Raw genomic sequence first — 23759 nt, 5'->3', positions numbered from 1 at the left:
TAAGGCTAATATGAAGTAACTAATATTAGTCTATATCTACTAGTAAGGCTAATATGAAGTAACTAATATTAGTCTATATCTAGTAAGGCTAATATCTCCCATGGCCGGGAGAAGGGGTTTTGAATCAGGTGTGTTACATTATAAAGAAACAACTGAATGTACATAAAGGATCTGACCATATAAGGTAGATTTCAATAACTACTATACTTTAAAATAATTTATGAATAACAGGATCCGGGAAGAACTTCAGCGACACAGGATTCAAGTGGTCAAACCCGCTTGGAGGAATTTATTGACGTACCAATACATCAACAACTGAATTCAGGATGATTTCTGCACATTAACCCTCGGAGGGCCGGCTCTCTTATATAGTGAAATTGACTCCACTCTATCTATGTGTGTGTGCTGCGTATACGACCTTTGCTTTCGCTTTACTGAGAAATGAGTTGTTATATAATACGTCTGCTGTTTGGCCGTGTGTGTGTGTGTGTGTGTGTGTGTGTGTGTGTGTGTGTGTGTGTGTGTGTGTGTGCGTGTGTGTGTGTGTGTGTGTGTGTGTGTGTGTGTGTGTGTGTGTGTGTGTGTGTGTGTGTGTGTGTGTGTGTGTGCGTGTGTGTGCGTGTGTGTGTGTGTGTGCGTGTGTGTGTGTGTGAGTGTGTGTGTGTGTGTGTGTGTGCGTGCGTGTGTGTCTTCTTGCGTTGTTTACTTTGCTAGGTGACCTTACCTCTTACTTCTGTGTGTACGTGACTTTTATGTGTACATTTACGTGGCTCTATTGTGAAATATGTGTGAGGGGCTGTGTGTTTACCGGTTGCTCAAACTGGTGACTCTCTCTGGTGACTCTGGTTGACACATACAGTCTCTTTGGAGCTGTGTGTCAGCTGGTTGTGAAATGTGTCAGACAGACTCTTAAATATGTCATTCATAATACATAGTATTTACTACCACAACCAGCAGCACCCTGATAAGTATGGAAAACAGCTGTTTCCCATAAATACATTTGTACTTCAGAATAACGAAGAAAGAGGAGGAGAGTCACAGGGTGGATCAGTGTGATCTGTCTCACATCCCCGCCCCCACTTACAGGAAGACATCCCCCGGCCGTCACCATGGTTTCAGATAACTGCCGCTTCCTGTTTAAAGAGGATGCCATTGGCGGTCTGACAAAAAAATAAAAATAAAAACAAAAAAAACTAGATGAGGGGCCTCACATGTAAACACACACACACACATAGACACACACACCCAGGCGCACACACACACACGTAGACACACAGACCCACACACAGAGGATCTGTGGGAAAACCTAGGATGATAACAGAAACATCTGTCTGAGATACTTAGACTTTGGAAGTAGGCCAAAGGATAACTGGAGAGAGAAGGAGACAGAGGGATGAGGAGATCAAGCTGTCTCAGCCAGTAACACCCAGTCAGTCAGTCAGGAAACCCGGCACACAGAGGAGGAGGCCATGACACCTTCCCTCCTGTTGGCAAGGCCAGCCACTATTTATGGCATTGGTCACACATACAGAGAGAGATGTATGTCGACTAAAGACGCACTTCTTCAACCATTATCTGAAATAATGGGATTTTTTTTTTAAATAAAAATTAAAATAAAAAAATAACCCTAACTAACCTTACTGTCATGCACTTGTCCTAATAAGCTAACCTACACTGTAACACTCAACACTTTGATGAACATTGTTACTCAGCTGATAGAGTTGTGCCCTTCCTGATGACTTGTCGTACAGAACTTGTAAGTCGCTTTGGATAAAAGAATCAGCTAAATGACTAAATGTAAATGTAATGTGGCCCGCAGACCAGATTCATACACTTAACTATGCTATGCATGTCAGTCAGGGACACACACACAACGAGATATTGGTCACATACACACAACATATAAAAAGGTTTCAACGTTAACCCTTTTACACCAAGAGGTGTTAGAAATGACAACTTTATATATCCTGGGGTTTTTTGTGCATCTACATATTTCCCAGAACTGTAAAAATGTGTTTTGACACCTATGTGGTCAACTGCTTACCCTGAACGGAAACCATTTGCAGATGTGTGATATCATCACTGCTGATCACATCACACACACAGACCCGTCTCCATGGCGATCAAGCTCTACTTCTCTTCTCTTCTCTTCTCTTCTCTTCTCTTCTCTTCTCTTCTCTTCTCTTCTCTTCTCTTCTCTTCTCTTCTCTTCTCTTCTCTTCTCTTCTCTTCTCTTCTCTTCTCTTCTCTTCTCTTCTCGTGATATGTCTTAGCTGTGTGAGCGAGTGTAGATAGCACAGAAAAGGGTTTGTTTTTAGTCAAGACAAACTCTCGCTATCTGTAGGAGCTGCGGATGAAGTCATATCTGCAATAAGGATGAGGTCATGTCTGTTATGTGTTCCTTTAACTTACGCAACAGGGATAGAATGTGTTTCGACGATAAAATTTACTCATACTCGTATTAGTGGGTGTGCTGTGATAAAGTCTGCGTTTATTTGTCACGTTAAAAACATACATGTTTCTCCTGCCCCACCCCCTGTCCCCCAGCACACAAGAAGATAATAATATAGAGAGAATAATAAGTATAATGGATAAGTATAAAGTAAGTAATAGCTCTGAGCATCGTTGGAAGCAGTGGCACCATGTCTCTCGTATATCTCTCTCTCACGTCTCTCGTGTTTTTCCTCTCTATAGCGGTTGTTCTGTTTCTATGTCTTGTTGGAACAGCATCTGTTTCCTGCGTGGTTGGAGGGTCTCAGGTGGGCGTGTCCTCGTTGCAAGTGGGCGTGTCCTCGCTGCGTGGTGGGAGGCTCTCAGGTGGGCGTGTCCTCGGTGGGAGGCTCTCAGGTGGGCGTGTCCTCGCTGCGTGGTGGGAGGCTCACAGGTGGGCGTGTCCTCGGTGGGAGGCTCTCAGGTGGGCGTGTCCTCGCTGCGTGGTGGGAGGCTCACAGGTGGGAGGCTCACAGGTGGGCGTGTCCTCGCTGCGTGGTGGGAGGCTCACAGGTGGGCGTGTCCTCGCTGCGTGGTGGGAGGCTCACAGGTGGGAGGCTCTCAGGTGGGCGTGTCCTCGCTGCGTGGTGGGAGGCTCACAGGTGGGCGTGTCCTCGCTGCGTGGTGGGAGGCTCACAGGTGGGAGGCTCTCAGGTGGGAGGCTCTCAGGTGGGCGTGTCCTCGCTGCGTGGTGGGAGGCTCACAGGTGGGAGGCTCACAGGTGGGCGTGTCCTCGCTGCGTGGTGGGAAGCTCTCAGGTGGGCGTGTCCTCGCTGCGTGGTGGGAGGCTCACAGGTGGGCGTGTCCTCGGTGCATGGTGGGAGGCTCTCAGGTGGGCGTGTCCTCGCTGCGTGGTGGGAAGCTCTCAGGTGGGCGTGTCCTCGCTGCGTGGTGGGAGGCTATCAGGTGGGCGTGTCCTCGCTGCATGGTGGGAGGGTCTGAGGTGGGCGTGTCCTGGCTGCATGGTGGGAGGCTCTCAGGTGGGCGTGTCCTCGCTGCGTGGTGGGAGGCTCTCAGGTGGGCGTGTCCTCGGTGGGAGGCTCACAGGTGGGCGTGTCCTCGCTGCGTGGTGGGAGGGTCTGAGGTGGGCGTGTCCTGGCTGCATGGTGGGAGGCTCTCAGGTGGGCGTGTCCTCGCTGCGTGGTGGGAGGCTCTCAGGTGGGCGTGTCCTCGGTGCATGTTGGGAGGCTCTCAGGTGGGCGTGTCCTCGCTGCGTGGTGGGAGGCTCTCAGGTGGGCGTGTCCTCGCTGCGTGGTGGGAGGCTCTCAGGTGGGCGTGTCCTCGCTGCGTGTTGGGAGGCTCTCAGGTGGGCGTGTCCTCGCTGCGTGTTGGGAGGCTCTCAGGTGGGCGTGTCCTCGGTGCATGTTGGGAGGCTCTCAGGTGGGCGTGTCCTCGCTGCATGGTGGGAGGCTCTCAGGTGGGCGTGTCCTCGCTGCGTGTTGGGAGGCTCTCAGGTGGGCGTGTCCTCGGTGCGTGGTGGGAGGCTCACAGGTGGGAGGCTCTCAGGTGGGCGTGTCCTCGCTGCGTGGTGGGAGGGTCTGAGGTGGGCGTGTCCTGGCTGCATGGTGGGAGGCTCTCAGGTGGGCGTGTCCTCGCTGCGTGGTGGGAGGCTCTCAGGTGGGCGTGTCCTCGCTGCGTGGTGGGAGGCTCTCAGGTGGGCGTGTCCTCGCTGCGTGGTGGGAGGCTCTCAGGTGGGCGTGTCCTCGCTGCGTGGTGGGAGGCTCTCAGGTGGGCGTGTCCTCGCTGCGTGGTGGGAGGCTCTCAGGTGGGCGTGTCCTCGGTGCATGGTGGGAGGCTCTCCGGTGGGCGTGTCCTCGCTGCATGGTGGGAGGCTCTCCGGTGGGCGTGTCCTCGCTGTCAGCCACCTTCCTATGACTCATCCCATTGTTCAGTTCAACAGTCAGCCGGCCATCTCCCAAATGATGAGAAGGTGCCCAGGAATGTGTTCCTGTTCTGACCCTAAGGCGCCCCAGGAATGTGTTCCTGTTATGACCCTAAGGTGCCCAGGAATGTGTTCCTGTTATGACCCCAAGGTGCCCAGGAATGTGTTCCTGTTCTGACCCTAAGGCGCCCCAGGAATGTGTTCCTGTTCTGACCCTAAGGTGCCCAGGAATGTGTTCCTGTTCTGACCCTAAGGTGCCCAGGAATGTGTTCCTGTTCTGACCCTAAGGTGCCCAGGAATGTGTTCCTGTTCTGACCCTAAGGCGCCCCAGGAATGTGTTCCTGTTCTGACCCTCCTCCTACCTCATCAGAATCAGAGTCAGAATCAGAAAGGTCTTTATTGCCAAGTATACTTTTCACATACAAGGAATTTGCTTTGGACGTTACCGGTGCGACATTAGCGGAACAGATAATACAATAAAGTGGTGGAGTAAAGTCAAATGAAATGAATGAGCTAAGTTAAGCACAATAGAATAATATATTTATGAAATAAAATATAGGCCAGGGCTGTACAATTGGGCAGTCAATTATACAATTATAATACACTAATTAGAATGAAGTAACAATACAGTGGGCAAGTATATAGTAGTCCAGTAGGGTGTGTTAATGTGACACAGTGGGGGGGGGGGGGGGGGGGGTCAGTGAGGGTCCCGAGCCTTGTTGACGAGGCTCACTGCCGAGGGGAAGAAAACTGTTCTTGTGGCGTTGCAGCAATGGACCCTGTGATGACGTGTGATGACGTGTGATGACGTGTGATGACGTGTGATGACGTGTGATGACGTGTGATGACGTGTGATGACGTGTGATGACGTGTGATGACGTGTGGCGCTGTCGTTTCCTGGAAGCCTGCTCTCTAACTGCCGAGTGGCCCCAGGTGAGCTGAGCGGAGGAGGGCACTAAACACTGCTGAGTGAGCTGAGAGGAGGAGGGCACTAAACACTGCTGAGTGAGCTGAGAGGAGGAGGGCACTAAACACTGCTGAGTGAGCCGAGAGGAGGACGGCACTAGGATTTAGGATTTAGGATTTATTTATTGACAACAACAAACATAATGACAACATTGACATACTGTATCAACATTTGTATTTGCCTTGTCAGGGATAAAACGAAAAGTCCAGCAGAGGTGTCCCTGTTGTTACTGGTTTCAAGTGGCATTATGGCATCTGAAGTGCATCGAGCATTCTTAGTGCATATAACTAAGAATAATAATAAAAAAAAAAAAAAAAAAATAATAAATAATAAAAATCAAATAATAAATAATATAATAATAAAAAAATATATATAATAAAACAATATAATATATATATATATATATTTTTTTTTTAACAAATGTTTTTTATTTTCCCTTTTTTAACATAAAACTAGACAAACAATACAGTAACAGTAAAAATCTATGATAAATCACAGGACAATGACAGAAATAATAATAACAATAATGACAGTCCAGTAATTAAATCAAAATAAATGTAGATTAAAATACATAAAAATAATAAATACAATACAATACATGTGCTCTTGCTCGCTCTTTCCTTCCCCTTCCCTCCCCCTCCACCCATATATATATATATACACTAAACACTGCTGAGTGATCTGAGAGGAGGAGACACTAAACACTGAGTGATCTGAGAGGAGGAGGAGACACTAAACACTGAGTGATCTGAGAGGAGGAGGAGACACTAAACACTGAGTGAGCTGAGAGGAGGAGGAGACACTAAACACTGAGCTGAGAGGAGGAGGAGACACTAAACACTGAGTGATCTGAGAGGAGGAGGAGACACTAAACACTGAGTGATCTGAGAGGAGGAGGAGACACTAAACACTGAGTGAGCTGAGAGGAGGAGACACTAAACACTGAGCTGAGAGGAGGAGGAGACACTAAACACTGAGCTGAGAGGAGGAGGAGACACTAAACACTGAGCTGAGAGGAGGAGGAGACACTAAACACTGAGCTGAGAGGAGGAGGAGACACTAAACACTGAGCTGAGAGGAGGAGGAGACACTAAACACTGAGTGATCTGAGAGGAGGAGGAGACACTAAACACTGAGCTGAGAGGAGGAGGAGACACTAAACACTGAGTGATCTGAGAGGAGGAGGAGACACTAAACACTGAGGGAGCTGAGAGGAGGAGGAGACACTAAACACTGAGCTGAGAGGAGGAGACACTAAACACTGAGCTGAGAGGAGGAGACACTAAACACTGAGTGAGCTGAGAGGAGGAGACACTAAACACTGAGCTGAGAGGAGGAGACACTACACACTGAGTGATCTGAGAGGAGGAGGAGACACTAAACACTGAGCTGAGAGGAGGAGGAGACACTAAACACTGAGTGAGCTGAGAGGAGGAGACACTAAACACTGAGCTGAGAGGAGGAGGAGACACTAAACACTGAGTGATCTGAGAGGAGGAGGAGACACTAAACACTGAGCTGAGAGGAGGAGACACTAAACACTGAGTGAGCTGAGAGGAGGAGACACTAAACACTGAGCTGAGAGGAGGAGGAGACACTAAACACTGAGCTGAGAGGAGGAGACACTAAACACTGAGTGAGCTGAGAGGAGGAGGAGACACTAAACACTGAGGGAGCTGAGAGGAGGAGGAGACACTAAACACTGAGTGAGCTGAGAGGAGGAGGAGACACTAAACACTGAGTGAGCTGAGAGGAGGAACGCAGCGGCCCGCCTGATCTCAAATCAAGACCCCTCAGCTCTGCATCTTCTGGCCGCCTCAGACCTACTCCTATCCGAGCTCCTGGAGGGTCATCAAGGAGAAGCCGCCTTTTCTCAGTCCTCCTTCCCCCACAATGGTGGAATGAACTACCCACCGTCCAATCTTTCGCCCGTCGACTAAAGACGCACTTCTTCAACCATTATCTGAAATGAGAAAGAAATCTAAACTAACCTACACTGTAGCACTCAACACTTTGATGAACATTGTTACTCAGCTGATAGAGTTGTGCCCTTCCTGATGACTTGTCGTACAGAACTTCGCTTTGGATAAAAGTGTCAGCTAAATTACTAAATGTCAAAAGAAAATTAATTTATGCCTGTTTAAGGGAGATACACAATCAGCCTTTGTATTAAGTACCTGGAAAACAACTGTAGGGGAACCAGACAACTAACCATGATACCCATGTGCACTGTTTTTTCTTTTTGTTTTTATTGTGATGTTAGTTTTTTTTTTTTTTGTAAGTGCTGTTTGTCTAAAACTGTTAATAAAAATTTAAGTTTAAAAAAAAAAAAAAAAAATTAAATGTAAAAGAAACAGAGTAAACAAATGGCACCAGAATCTTAGAGTAGCATACTGGACCAGAAGATACTAGATCTCCAGATCCAATGCATTTTTTATAAAAGCTACATCATGTAATTGTCAAAAGGACAAATCCTGTAAATCCTATATTAATATAAGATAAAATCAGTATTGTCTTGTTGTTGTTGACAGAAGCCGTTAACAGAAGCCGTTAACAGAAGCCTTAACTAACAGTTGAGGAGAGCAGATTTAACAGAAGGACAGTGGATAAAGCAGATATTCTGGTCCTTCATCAGTAAGCTGATTAAACTCTACATCACAAATGAATGATCAAAATACTGTCACAAACAAAGGATAGCAGTGGAAATATACTTGTTTTAATCGAAGACATACATGATACATTACCTGTGCTGGACATTTCATAGATGATAGATTAATATACAATAATGATGTATAGACAGTATATATATATTTATTCTTACTGTATATATATTTATCCACATCTGTCTGTACCTACTTGCATATAATCCTTTGTACACATCTATAGATACTATATCTATATCTGTATATAGATATAGGCGGCACGTGGTGTAGTGGTTAACTGTGTCGCCTCACAGCTAGAAGGTCCAGGGTTCGATTCCCGTTTGGGGACCAGGTCGCTGCGTTGCCAGGTACCCAGGTACCCAGGTGGGGTATCTCCCAGGCCTTTCTGTGTGGAGTTTGCAGGTTCTCTCCCCGTGCTCGCAAGGGTTTCCCCTCCCGATAAGATAAACCCAATGGAAAAACATGCACAACAGATCGCTAACACTCTTGCGTTCCCTGACGAAGACGGACAGGAGCACTTGGATTGGTCCCCGGGGCGTGGCCCCCACGTCGAAGCCCCTATCTGCTCCCGGCTGCCCTTGGGGGTGGGAGGACGATGGGATGGGTCAAGCGCAGAGACTCGATTTGATTGCCGACCCAAAGAAAAATTGCATGTGTGTGTTCCTGTGTGTGCCGCCCATCGCATGTGTGTGTGTGTCACTACATGATGATTAAATTAAAGACTTCTTCAAAAGTCCAGTTATTATATTATTATTATTATTATTATTATTATTATTATTATTATTATTATTATTATTATTATTATTATTATTATTATTATTATTATTATTATTATTATTATTATTATTATTATTATTATTATTATTATTATTATTATTATTATTATTATTGTTATTGTTATTGTTATTGTTATTATTATTATTATTATTATTATTATTATTATTATTATTATTATTATTATTATTATTATTATTATTATTATTATTATTATTATTATTATTATTATTATTATTATTATTATTATTATTATTATTATTATTATTATTATTATTATTGTTATTATTATTATATCCTTTACCTACTCTTACTAGTTATGCTACTGGTCAGTAATTGTGTGCTGGACATTTGATAGATGGTAGATTTATATAAATAATATAAAATATAAATAATTGTGACTTTGTGAGTAAAAGTCCTCCGGCTCAGCTTGTTCCCCAGCCCAGGGCCCCGTTCCATGTACCGGGATAACCGAGTTAGCCGGATAAAGTTATCCGGCTAACTCGGTTAGCCTGACTTTCCGATTTCATGTACCTGGATTTTCCAAATCACCATGACAACATATCCAAAAGTTTGAGCCTGGTCGAAAGCAGAGTTCAAGTTCAAGTTAGCCTGAACTATCGCCACGCCCCCGCAAAGAAGTGACAGCCCGTTTCCTGAAACTATTCCCACAGTCTACGATCTGCATTATACCATTCTGAATTACGTTTTTGTGCTCCATTCTTCCAGAGGGGGCTTTTGAAATGTAAAATAGACCCAAAATGCTGATATTAAATTCACTTTGTCCTAAATAATGCACGTTATATATACCGTGGCGACGGTGGCGCTCGCTCGTGCGATGTACACATGATGTGGTTATTTTAATTGTAACTGGGATTAAGATGTCTGATGAGATGCGCTGTTTGACGGATTTGAGAAATTGAATGAGCCGTTGACGTCACATTAATGAATGAGGATAAAGAGATAAACTTCATTCAAAACAACGGATATTCTAAACACGGGTCTCTCGTTCATTAATGTATAAACAATGAATTTATCCCATCTGGCCCAGTGGCCCAGCGGTAGTGCTCATGCCTGCCAATTCAGCGACCGGGCTTCAAATCCCCGTGTTTCCAATATGATTTTCTTGAATATAATATTAATGATTATACGCCAAAGTAGCCTGGTTTTAAGTTAAAATATTATAAATCTACATGCATTGAGGATGTCATTCTTTATATAGCTCTCAACGTGCACCAAATTGAATTATTCCTATATTGCAAAAAGAAGGAAAAGACTAGGGCCTTGAACCCCGGTCGTCCGTGTGAAAGTCAAAAGAAGAACCCGTTACACCACAGAGAAGATAAGTAAAAGATTGACTATACATCAATCAATGGGTAAGAGAGCCGTATCGTAATTCTGTATAACAGTTAACTAATAATTTTCGCTAGCAAGATCTCATTTGATTATTCAATCCAGCAGGCAAGTTTAAAGAAATATAATCTGATTGATTGAGGTAATGAGGGACTTAGAATTAGCCTATAGATAACGCATTTAACTTGTCGGCGAGGCGATTGAGCCTATTGCAATCTGTCAATAAAGTCTTAAATCAATTAATCAATCAATGCCGTTGAGAATCAGGGTCTCTGCCATCGATACGTGCTGGCTTTCCACCTAAAACGGGAGCGCGCATCTAGCCTGACTTGAGCCTGACTCTCAAGTCTGGCTTGAGTTAACGAGACTGAATCCTCCTTTGTGAAACAGGAAAATCCCGGCTTTGAACATCGGGTTAACTGAAGCTGGATAATGGACATGTTGATCGACTTAGTTGAACCACGTACATGGAACGGGGCCCAGGCCATCAGAACACTGAACACTGAACTCTCCACTCACAAGTACACATTGAGCACACACACACACACACACACACACACACACACACACACACACACACACACACACACACACACACACACACACACACACACACACACACACACACACACACACACAGCAAAGGTCGTACACTCATGCGGCAACCGCTAAAACAATCACTTTAAACAAAATGTCACTTTAAAAAACAGAACGTCACTTTAAAGGAAGGAGGTACTGTATAGTATAGTTTAGATACATTAAGAGTTAAAATTGTAAATTGTATATTGTATACATTGATACTTTATTACTATATTACTATTATTATTGACATTATTATTTTGCACATGCTATATCTTAGGTTTGTATGCCAGTGGTGATGTTCCTAACAAATTTTCGTTGTACCAACAATGACAAATACATATCTATTCTATTCTATTCTATAGTAGTGTACATAGAAACAGACTAAGAAACGACGTAAACTCCATGATCAAAACTGCAAAAAAGAATTTCATCAATGACAAAACTGAGGAAAACAAAAACAAACCACGTGAACTTTGGAAATTACTCAATAATCAACTAGGATGCAGTAAAAAACTTAAAACCAGATTCTCAAACATAAACATAAAAACTGACAACACGCTCATCACAGACAAGCTGGATGTAGCCAATTACTTAAACATTTTCTTCACAAACATAGCCACAACACTGGTAAACAAACTACCCTCCCACTCAGGGCTTTATGGGGTAGAACACATAGTAGCTTTCTACAAAAACCTAGGGGTCCGCAAGGACGACTTCAAGCTGGAAACGGTAACAACAGATGAGGTACTCAATAAACTGAGCGCCCTCCAACCTAACAAGGCCACTGGCCATGACAACATCCCCTCCAAATTCCTCAGAGACTCAGCAGCCGCCATCACACCAATCATCACACACATAATAAACCTCTCCATAAAACAGGGACACGTCCCCAAGGACTTCAAAATTGCGAGGGTGACCCCTCTGCACAAAAAGGGCAGCAAATTAGACCCAGGCAACTACCGCCCTGTTTCTATTCTCACCTCCATCTCGAAAGTCATGGAAAAAATAGTCTACGAACAGGTCGAAAAGTACCTAGCGGAAAAAAATCTAATCTACGAATTCCAATCTGGCTTCAGAACATCCCACTCCACTGACACATGCCTTCTCTATTTGAATGACCACATCAAACAAGAGGTGGACGCAGGCAAATACTGCGGCATGGTCATGCTGGACCTACAAAAGGCCTTTGACACGGTCAATCACTCCATTCTGATTGACAAGCTAAAAGCAATTGGTTTTGATAGTCTATCAGTGAGCTGGATGCAATCCTACCTTGAGGGGAGGGAACAGATGGTGGAGGTAAACGGTACCCTATCCCCCCCCCTCACAGTGAGCTGTGGTGTTCCACAAGGAAGCATACTAGGACCGCTACTGTTCCTAATTTATGCAAATGACATGTCGTCAGCTTGTGACTGCAACTTGTTCCTGTTTGCGGACGACTCAGCCCTGCTGGTCTCTGACAAGAACAAGTTACAGGTTGAAAAAACCCTCAGCTCGGAACTAGGCAGAATCTGCATATGGCTCGCTGATAACAAACTATCATTACACATGGGCAAAACAGAGTCCATTCTCTTCGGTTCAAATAACAAACTCAGCAAGACCGACGGCTTCTCAGTTACAGTGGGTGACAATATTGTCACAAGGAAAGATGAAATTACCTACCTGGGGTCCATCCTAGAGGCTAATCTCTCCTGTGACAAAATGGCATCCAATGTAATAAAAAAAGTCAACCAACGAACTCGATTCTTGTACCGGATCTCCTCTCTGGTAAACAAGAACACCCTGAAGACTCTGGCAGGAGCACTCATTCAGGGGTACTACGACTATGCTTGCACCTCATGGTACCAAAGCACCTCAAAGGCGCTAAAAACAAAATTACAAACATCTCAAAACAAACTGGTCAGACTACTGCTTGACCTTACTCCTAGAACCCACCTCACCCCTGCCCACTTCGACAACCTAGGATGGCTTAGAGTAGACGACAGAGTACAACAACTTGCAATGGGCCTGGTCTACAAGATACACTACACGACCAAGGTACCCATGTACATGTCAAAATACTTCCCAAAGGTCAGTGAATACCACGATCACAACACCAGAGGGAGCTCCACAAATCATGTCAAACCCAGATTCGGCTCAAATAAGGGACTAAACACGTTTCGCAATTATGCCACATCAATGTGGAACGCCCTACCCAAAGCTGTAAAGGAATGTGGATCACTACCCACTTTCAAAACCTCTCTCAAGGGACACCTACGGGAGACTGCAATTCAACACTGGCCCCTGTAAATATCCTAACCCAATCATTCCAACCCCCTCCAATGTACAGTCATTTACCTAGTATGGTTTTGTCAATAGTTCAATGTACAATTGTGTTTGTTTGTACAGTGTCTCCTCCCCCCCCCCCCTCAATGTACAGTGTTACTTGTTTATACAGTATGCCCCCCGCCCCCCCCCCCCCCCCAACCACCTCCAATGTAAATTACCCAGTATGGTTGTCAATATCCCAATGTACCCAACCCCCCCCACCCAACCTCCAATGTACAGTTTCTACGTCAAATGTATATACTCCCTTTTCTTGACTCCTTCTGTATCACAAACAGTACTGTATTTGCAAATCTGGTATGTCATAAATGTATAGATGTAGCAGTACTGACTATCTGTATGTCATGTATGTCATATATGTCTATATGAATTGAAAATGGGGGACCCTGATGGAAACAAGACAAACGTCTTTCTCAGGTCTGCATCCCCTTAACAATTGTATGTATTGAGCCGTACTGTATTGTACCCATTCTGCAATCTGTTAAATAAAGTTTTCATTCATTCATTCATAGGAACCAGTTTCTCAGGAACTTAGCATGTCTTTTTTTACCAATCATATCTTGTGTCTTACCTATTTTATTTTTTCTATGCCTATTTTAATCATTGTATTTTGCACAATCAATGCGGGCATGACCACCCGCATTTCACTGTATATGCCCTGGTGGTATGTATGTGACAAATAAACCTCTTGATTCTTGATTCTAATCTAAACCGTGTGTGCGTGTGTGTGTGTGTGTGTGTGCGTGTGTGTGTGTGCGTGTGTTATTCGGTCCCCAGGGCTCCGCCCACGCCCCGCCCCCAGGGGTCTCCCCCGTCGAGAAGGGGGAGGGGCCTCCCGCGTGACGTCACGTCAGCCATCCCACCCCAGTGTTAATTTACATCTCCTCTATGGGGTCCCGACTGACTGACTGACTGACTGAGAGTGTATCTATCTATGTGTGTGTGCGTGTGTGTGTGTGAGCGCTACACACAGAGCTATTGAACAGTTTCCAAGCAGGAGAAAAGCCCAGTCGGGAGAGAGACAGAGACACACCTTAACCCCCAAAAAACAAGTGATTATTATTGAATTACTGAAGAAGAAGTTCCAGTCGGAGGAGCTGGTTCTGTGTGAGGTAGGACATCTACATGTCGTGTCTGTTTCTCCTACTATATAACAAAGCAGCACGTTTTTTTTGTTACAGTCTGTCCCGTCAGGTCGCGTTGTTGTAGTTCTGTTGTTGTTGTAATCAAAGCGAGCAGACACAATAAAGACACGCCGAATAATAGCAGTTGGGGATAACAAGGTCCGAAAAGACAAAACTCTCGGTCCTTTTTTTTTACCCTATTTATTGTCACAACGAGTGCCTTGCCGACGGGACAACAAAGTCGGGACAACAAACCGACTCTTCTGCATGGTGTCTATGGTCTGAAATGTCCTCTGTGTGATGTCCACGGTCTGAAATGTCCTCTGCATGGTGTCCACAGTCGGAAATGTCCACAGTCTGAAATGTCCTCTGTGTGGTGTCCACAGTCTGAAATGTCCTCTGTGTGATGTCCACAGTCTGAAATGTCCTCTGTGTGATGTCCACAGTCTGAAATGTCCTCTGTGTGATGCCCACAGTCTGAAATGTCTTCTGCATGGTGTCCACGGTCTGAAATGTCCTCTGTGTGATGTCCACAGTCCTGAAATGTCCTCTGCGTGATGTCCACAGTCTGAAATGTCCTCTGTGTGATGTCCACAGTCTGAAATGTCCTCTGTGTGATGTCCACAGTCTGAAATGTCCTCTGTGTAATGTCCACAGTCTGAAATGTCTTGTCCACAGTCTGAAATGTCTTGTCCACAGTCTGAAATGTCTTGTCCACAGTCTGAAATGTCGTCTGCATGCTGTTGTCCACATTGATTGATGAAATGTTGTTCAAGGCAAGCGGTTCATATCTGGGTTATTTGGGGCAAAGATTATTCTGGCTGTGTAGCCTAGTATGATCTTATCTTCTGTTTAATGAGCCTCTTTTCTGACAGATATAGACTAGACTGTATATGTATCCTTTACTGATGAATTGTTGTTGTTGTTGAATTCGTCATGTGTGAGTAAGATGTGTAAGAGAGCATAATCAGGACAGTAAGTATTGGTCACTCTGATAAGAAGCACATGGCTCTAGTCTCTGGCACACAGGCTGGTCTGTTGGTGTTACCTACCATATAGTGTCACTCGGATAACTCACCTCTCCCAGAGCAGGGGTAGTGTGTGTAGGGTTAGGGAGAGAGACAGTGTGTGAGAGAGAGAGAGAGAGAGAGAGAGAGAGAGAGAACTAACTGTTTTTGACAACACTAGAGTTTTGGGTGTGTGCTTCTATTTCGTAATGGTTTGCCGTTTTGAAAGTACTGCTAGTGCAGACGGTAGCGCTGTCAAAACCTCAACCAGGATACAGGAACCCAGCAGCGAGCAGCCGTCGTCCCCCCCCCCCTACTTAGTTAGAACACAATACGTTTAATAATGTAATCTGAAATGGTAGAGAGAGAGTAGTGACAGTTGGAATGAAGCAAACGAGTGAGTTGGTCTCCGAGAGCGGAGCCAGAGAGAGAGAGAGAGGGAGGGAGCCGGGAGCGGCCGTCACATGTGTTAGTCATTTGGAAGGGAGTTTGCTAAACGCTTTACATCTGTTTTCTGATCTTTGAACTACTACTACCCCCTCCCCTCTCTCTTGCCGTTTCCCGTAAGGGCTGATGCTACAGTCAGAGAGATACCAGTGGAGTTGTGGTACAGTCACAGTCAGAGAGATACCAGTGGGGGGGGGGGGGGGGGGTACAGTCAGATAGATACCAGTGGAGTGGGGGGGGGGGGGGGGGGGTTACAGTCAGAGAGATACCAGTGGGGGTATGGAATGTCCACTTATCTTCTTTTTCTTTTTATTACACCCAAAGGAGGTTGAATAATGTCAGTGCAATGTGTCCCGGAGTTCCATTCTTCTTGGAATGGAATGCATTGACGTCTCAGGTATTCTGGAATGGAATGTGTGTGTGTCCGTCGACTTCCTGCAGAAGGTCCCCTTGTCTAACGTATTTTATAATAGAATGTATCATTGTCTCGTGTGTTCTTCTTCCCACACTGAGACATATCTTTAGTGTCCTAGTGTTCTATCAGGCTAAATACATTGGAATGTTGACCCCGTAAAGTCGAGGAATCGAGGCTCTTTGGTCCAAAGCAGTGCTGACTGACGTGTGTTGGCGTGTGTGTTGGTGTATTGGGTGGGTGACCCCTGGCCGCTGGACCTGCATGCTTGTTGATGGTATTCTCCTTATCAGTGCTGCTGGTCTGTGTGTGGACACAAACATTTACACTAGTCAGCAAACTGCACTGAGCCCCAGACTAGAGGCATAATGCACAGGCTGCAGTATTACTCTGTGTGTGTGTGTGTGTGTGCGCGCCTCATGGGCGTGTGTCCCTTAGCCCCATGCTTAATCAAGTTGTCTCTGTCTTGTGCAGTGAAAGACATGTTGTCCCCAGCCAAGGAAAGACATGTTGTCCCCAGGTAGTGAAAGAGCACCGTGTCGCCCCCAGGGATAAGTAAGCGGACAGGGGTAACCTTGTAAGCCGACAGGGGTAACCTTGTAAGCGGACAGGGGTAACCTTGTAAGCGGACAGGGGAGAGTTTTGTCCGATCCATCTGTACTCTCGTTGTTTTCTACGGGTTCCTCCATGTTTTTCCACACAAACCCTCTCAATCCATTTCCAGACTTTATTCCACAATCTGGGACTGTGTTGTTTTATTTGTTCACCCCCTGATGTAGGATAAAAGGCTTTATTGAACTGACAGTTTTAGTGGACATTGATTTTTTTGTACGTCTCGTCTTGGAGCCATTAAAACATTGGACCTTCCCAAGGCCTGGTTTCCTGTGTTCGATGGTTGATGCTTGTATTTTGATTTCTGAATGAGCAGAGCAACACGTTCTGATTTATGAATGGACAAACACACCCAGTGATTTTATGTTCCTTTTTTAAAGGCCCAATCCTCGGGTAACCCCACCGCTGAAAACCACAATATTATTTTGGAGGATAACATTTTATGTTATTCTCAAATGTATTGACTCTTGATACAAAGACTAGTATACGAGAACATACTGCATTTTATCTGAAAAGCTTTGTTTCCACACTCCTTAGTCCACTCCGAAATCTTTTTGAATTCCAAAAGCATTATTTTCCGTCTTATGTCCAACTCGTCTAGACCAGAAATGGGAACACTAACCCCAACATCCATATTTATCTATTATTAAAGAGCTTTGCACTACATTCATACCTCATTTGCATTTGTACCTTACCTCAACGTTTTCTACCTCATTTTCTGCATTGTACCTCACTGTTTACTCATTTGTACTGTATTTTGTATATATATTGTATATTCATCTGTACTTACTTTTTGTTTACTTTCTTACTTTTTTTTTACTGTATACGAACTTGAAGCACACTCTCAGGGGCTCATACAGAACCAAGCATTTCACCGTAAATTACGTGTATTTTATTGTGATCATTAATAAACAAACTTGAAACAGAACACTAACCCCAACACCCAGAACACTAACCCCAACACCCAGAACACTAATCCCAACACCCAGAACACTAACCCCAACATCCAGAACACTAACCCCAACATAGAGACCACTAACCGCAACACCCAGAGGACTAACCCCAACATCCAGAACACTAACCCCAACATACAGACCAGAACAATTCTGGGTTGGGCTTTCTTTTTTTCTTCATTTTCTCCCCAGTTTAGTTGCCAATTCCCCGTGTGACGGTCGTGGTCATCACGCTGTCCTCCCACCAGTCTGGGGAGGGTGTAGAGTCTGTAGACTACCACACATATCCTCCCATCAGTCTGGGGAGGGTGTGTAGACTACCACACATATCCTCCATCAGTCTGGGGAGGGTGTGTAGACTACCACACATATCCTCCCATCAGTCTGGGGAGGGTGTGTAGACTACCACACATATCCTCCCATCAGTCTGGGGAGGGTGTGTAGACTACCACACATATCCTCCATCAGTCTGGGGAGGGTGTGTAGACTACCACACATATCCTCCATCAGTCTGGGGAGGGTGTGTAGACTACCACACATATAATAATAATAATAATAATAATAGATTGGATTTGTAATGCACTTTTTGTTCGCTGGGATCCCAAAGTGCTAACATGGTTAAAACAGTCAAAAAAAAATAGAATAAAATAGTTATTAGTAAAACAAATGAAATAAAATACAGAATAAAAATAGAACATAGTTAATTAAAAACATAGTATAAACAGACAATTTAAAAACAAAGCGCAATAAAATTTAAATAAAAAGCTAACAGTCAAAGGCCTTTTTAAACAGATAGGTTTTCAGGCCTGCTTTAAAAGAGTCCAGGCTCTGTGGTGCCCTCAGCTGGATGGGGAGGCTGTTCCACAGGCGTGGTGCAGCCGTGCAGAAGGCTCGGTCACCCATGGTGCAGAGCCGGGTATTGGGGACCTGAAGGAGCAGGCTACCTGCGGATCTGAGGGTGCGGGTGAAGGATTGTGGAGTGATGAGTTCCTGAAGGTAGAGGGGTGCGTGTCCGTTTATGCAGTTATGGGTAATCGTAAGGATTTTGTAGTTGATCCGGGATGAGACGGGGAGCCAGTGTAGTGAGTGAAGGATGGGGGTTATGTGATCGTGTTTACGGACTCTCATCAGGATCCTGGCAGCGCTGTTCTGGATGTATTGCAGCTTTTGGATGCTCTTGCCAGGAATCCCGATGAAGAGTCCGTTACAGTAGTCCAGTCTTGAGGAGATAAAGGCATGGACAAGCTTCTCTGCATCTGACAGGGTTAGAATGGGACGGAGTTTTGATATGTTTTTTAGGTGATAGAATGAGGTCTTGCAGAGGTGTTTTATGTGGGTGTTGAAGGTCAGGTGGGGGTCAAATCGAACCCCCAGATTTGTGACTGAGGGGGAGAGGGGGATTACATCAGTCTGGGGAGGGTGTGTAGACTACCACACATATCCTCCATCAGTCTGGGGAGGGTGTGTAGACTACCACACATATCCTCCCATCAGTCTGGGGAGGGTGTGTAGACTACCACACATATCCTCCCATCAGTCTGGGGAGGGTGTGTAGACTACCACACATATCCTCCCATCAGTCTGGGGAGGGTGTGTAGACTACCACACATATCCTCCGATGCATTTGCATTTAACACTTTTATCCAAAGCGACTTACAAGTTGTGTACAACAACAAGTCAGCAGGAAGGGTACAACTCTGGTGGCTAAGGGTCAGTGGTATCGTTCATCTAGCAGTGCTGAAATTGAGTGCTTCACTCGGGAGTGCATAGCAGTATTAGACATAATAAGCATAGTAGGTAGTAGTATAGACATAATAGCATAGTATATAGTAGTTTATACAACGGCATGCAAATTTCTCGATTCTGATTGGCCATTCACACGTCTTTATTGGCAACAATCCACGGTCCTGGGCTCAGGACCCGCCCACAACCAAATCACATAACCCTCCCCGGCTCACTCCGGGAGAAAACAAGATCGCGGAGATCAAATGGTTATGTTGAAAGCACCATAACGACTAAATATGAAGCGATTCTGTCAAGGGGAATGTGTTAGTCCTTTAAACAATGTTGGATGATGTAATTGATGGGTCTTGACTCAATCTAGAACAAAAGAAAAATCGCGGATTGATTGATAGATTAATTGATTGATTTAAATTTCTTCCTTCCTACTTTCTACTGACTGCAGCGTTCTCTCTCACACACTGTTCGACGCTGGCGTACCCACAAACACACACACACACATACACACACACACACACACACACACACACACATACACACACACACGCACACACACACTGTGACACACACACACACACACACACACGCACACACACACACACACACTCCTGTCTGCAACAGCGGGGGAGTCAGACTGAGAGAGAAGCAGCGCTGTTTTAAGTGAGCATGGTCTATTGAATTGATTGATTGGTTGATTGCTAATTTTATTACTGTACCCCTGGTTTCCAACTGGTTAAGTTTAGGCTAAAAGAAATAAATAAAAAAATAGGGCGAAGAAAACGTTTTTTTCCTATAGGGCAAAGAAAACGTTTTAATTTGTTTTACCTACTTTATATTCTGCATCTGGTAATAAAATTTTCAATCAATCATTCCAATAATACACAGTTGGATGTGTTAGTTGGTTGGATGCACTTCAAGCTGCTTCCACATGAGGCAACTTCTCTCAATCATTCCAATAATACACAGTTGGATGTGTTAGTTTGGTTGGATGCACTTCAAGCTGCTTCCACATGGAGTTGTGGGAACTACTTTTTCTGGCGGATGGTTTTTTCAATAAATCTTCGATTAATGTGTGTTTATTGTATAGAAATAAGGTTGGATGAATCTGGCAGTTGTATAAAAGCTTTACACCACGTGCAGTCGTGATTTGTGACCAATAAACCATGCCTAGGGGGGTCTAACGACCCTCGGCTGCGCCTCGGGCCTAACAACCACCCCTAGGCATGGTTTATTGGTCACAAACCACTCCTGCGTGTGATGTAATGCTTAAATAGACACAATAGCATACTGGTAGCATGTCGCAAATCCCACCGTGCCGTCTTAAAGGCAGTCAGTTTGAATTTATTTTCAAATTCAAATTTCTCCGTTCATGTTCGAATCTGGCGTTTTTATGTCAATTCGAAATTGAATTCGATATTCTAATATAACGTGACAGCCTTAGTATTAGACATAGTAGCATAGTACATAGTAGATAGTAGTATAGACATAGTATGATATGATATTGGCATTTATAATGCGCCCTCCCAGCCAATTTTTACATCGGTCCGGGGCGCAGTAGTAGTATAGTAGATATTAGTATATACCTATACCTAGACATAGTACATAGTAGATATTAGTATATAGACATAGTACATAGTAGATAGTAGTATAGACATAGTACATATACATAGTAGATATTAGTATAGAGTCGTGTGGAGTCATCGGCCTCTTCTTTTCACCCGACAGCGAGAAGTTTCACTGGGAGAGCGTGTAACGCGTGCAGAGGTTCACGCTATCTCCCCCAGATCCCCCTCCCTGCTCACTGTTGCAACCAACGACCAGGGCTAATATCCTCCTCACAGACTTCCCACCCGCGAACACTGACAGTTGTGTTCATTTGGAACGTCTGACCAAGCCGGAAGTGCTGCTGCGGGTTGGGGTTTTGGATACGGGCCTTTTTCTCTATCTGGTAATAGACGACCCCCCCCCCCCCCCCGCCCTTCCTCCATGGCCCACAGTACATATCCCATTGTAAGGCAATGATGATGCAATGCACTCAGCGGTGATGAAATCTTAGAGTCCCGCCAAAGCACACACGGGGGCTGTTTACACCAAGCTGCGGTTGTTATGCTTTTTATGTCATGATGTCACAGTTCAGATATTGATTTTGAACACCCAGTCAGGCAAGGGGGGGGGGGGTCAGTTCTCTCTGCAGAGACATGTAGCAGACAGGTCTCTACGTACTCTAGACTCTGAACAGAGTAGCTGATTGATTGATTGATTGATTGAAAACTTTATTAACAGATTGCAGAATGGGTACAATTACAGTGCGGCTCAATACACACAACTGCTAAGAGGATGCAGACCAGAGAAAGACTTTTGTCTTGTTTACATCAGGGTCCTCCATTTTCAATTCATCAAGACATACAAGTGACATACTGTACAAATATACAGTACTGTGTTAAAAAAAAAAAAGAGATCATAAAAAAATATATACATCCGAAGGGGAAGAAAGAAACTGTACATTGGAGGGGGTTGGGTGGGCGGGGGGGGGGGGGGGATTTGGACATTTACCGGGGCCAGACAGGTCTCTAGGTACTGTAGACTCTGAACAGACGGCTGGAGGCAGTGAGAATTACAACAAGAGGGGGTTGTTATTGTTGGTCTTTGTTCCCTTTGTGTGATGATCAGAGTGAGGAACTTCTGAACTCTGAACATTTACGACGTACTAGACAGTAAAAATCCTTGCGCAAAATGGAGACGAGACTCAGCACACGTCCTACAGACATGTACTACCTTGCCTATAATAATACACATGGCGAAACAAAGACTGAGTCTTATCTCTCTCACTCGACGGACACACACACACACAGAGATGTACACTTAGCATCTGCACAGAATCCTCATTGATTTTCTATCTGTTTCACAGGAGTTTCAATCACAATAATGTACCATTACTGTACTGACCATTCTGTATAGTCATGGAGGATGGACCACACACACACACACACACACACACACAAGCACACAGTAATGTCCTCCTCCCAGAAAGCCAGCTTGTTAGGTTGAAGTATAGGGAGATTGGAGTCTCTGAGTTGCATGAATTGGATTAAGCTCCTGGTGAGTCTGAATCAAGACATATGAGCCTGTCTTGTTAGAGGGAGAAACACACATCTCTGTAGTCTGAGGTCAGCTGGAGGGAGCGCCACACTATATACTTACTTATAATGGGCTTGGAAAGTTTCTGTGTCATGAAGGCCTAAGATCACTCCCTGTGTGTGTTCCTCTGCATACCTGTTAAGTGTATGTGCCAGCATGCTGGATGCAAGTAATACACACATAATGTGAAGCGTAACGCACAGGTTAGAGAACAAAGACTTTCAGTGGGTCTGTTTTTAGGACACCGTGTGTGTGTGCGTGTGTGCGTGTACACGCATGCTCAGTCAGCACTCCCATGTGCCCGTCTGTCTTCAACGGTAAACCGTCTGGTTGCCCGCGGTAACAGTTGTTATTGTTTTTTTGGTTTTTTTCCCCTGTACGAGCATGTAAACAAAGGAGAACCCCCCCCTAATCCTCCCCAATGTGCTTCCCAGCCAATGAGAGCAGAGCTCCCAGCTGAGCTCAGCCAATAGCAGACGAGGAGGGGCGTGACCCTCCTCTCTGAGGGGCTGTGAGAGAGAAAGACCAGCAGTGGAACTGGAGCAACTCATTTATGAACCATAACCACCATTATTCTGCTCAATATCATCATTATTTAACACAATATTAGATTAGATTCAAATGTATTGTCATCAAGTACAGTACAACGAAAAGAAGTTTGGCATCCAACCAGAGTGCAAATGTTTTTTTATTATGTTTTTGGTAGATATTTTATTGTTTTTTTTCCGGGCAGTCCGGTACAGAGAGGGAGGAAGTATGGGAGGATCGAGGGGAGAAGACATTCGGCAAAGGTCGCCGGGTCCGGGAGTCGAACCCGGGACGGCCGTATTGCACCGCAGTGCTGTACCTGGTGTGCCACCCTGGTGCCCCTCAGAGTGCAAATGTAACAGTAAAGAACAACGGTAATATACAATTAAACTGGGTATAAAATATATAAATTAATACTATGGAGTAATAGTGCTAATCAGATGTAGGCTGCAGAGTTGTAGTATTATTATGTATAGTGATACAGGCAGATAGATGGATAGATATATATTTTTATTTGTCCACTTTTGTGGACATAATTGTCTTTGGCTGCACCATGGTTGCAATCAACAAGAAAAGGCACAAAAGTGGGCGGCTGATTGGCGCAGTGGGCAAGGCGCTCGCCACTAACGCAGGAGACGCTGGGTTCAAGCCCAGCTCTCGGCGTTGCTACGTCGTTCAGAGGGTGGGAAAGCCGGTGGGTGGGGATTGGACGTTGTGGACAGCGACTCCTACAGGTCGGTTTGGTGACGCCGGTGCGGCGGA

General features: G+C 44.9%; 2 protein-coding genes across 2 annotated transcripts in view; both read left to right on the top strand.

Annotated features, from left to right (window-relative positions):
* LOC311245231 (uncharacterized protein) overlaps positions 1–23759 on the top strand; it is a 459760-nt gene that overhangs the window by 239879 nt on the left and 196122 nt on the right. The gene's annotated exons all lie outside the window — the stretch shown is intronic.
* Positions 13951–23759, top strand: part of fam107b (family with sequence similarity 107 member B) — a 77092-nt gene continuing 67283 nt past the window's right edge. Inside the window, exon 1 of the mRNA XM_084334282.1 lies at positions 13951–14148. The gene's annotated coding sequence lies outside the window, so the exon portion shown is untranslated. The remainder of the gene's footprint in view (positions 14149–23759) is intronic.

This window comes from Notolepis coatsorum (genome assembly GCF_963971535.1).
Source record: "Notolepis coatsorum genome assembly, chromosome: 18".
Taxonomy (NCBI): Eukaryota; Metazoa; Chordata; class Actinopteri; order Aulopiformes; family Paralepididae; genus Notolepis; species Notolepis coatsorum.
This window is presented reverse-complemented; position numbering and strand designations above follow the sequence as displayed.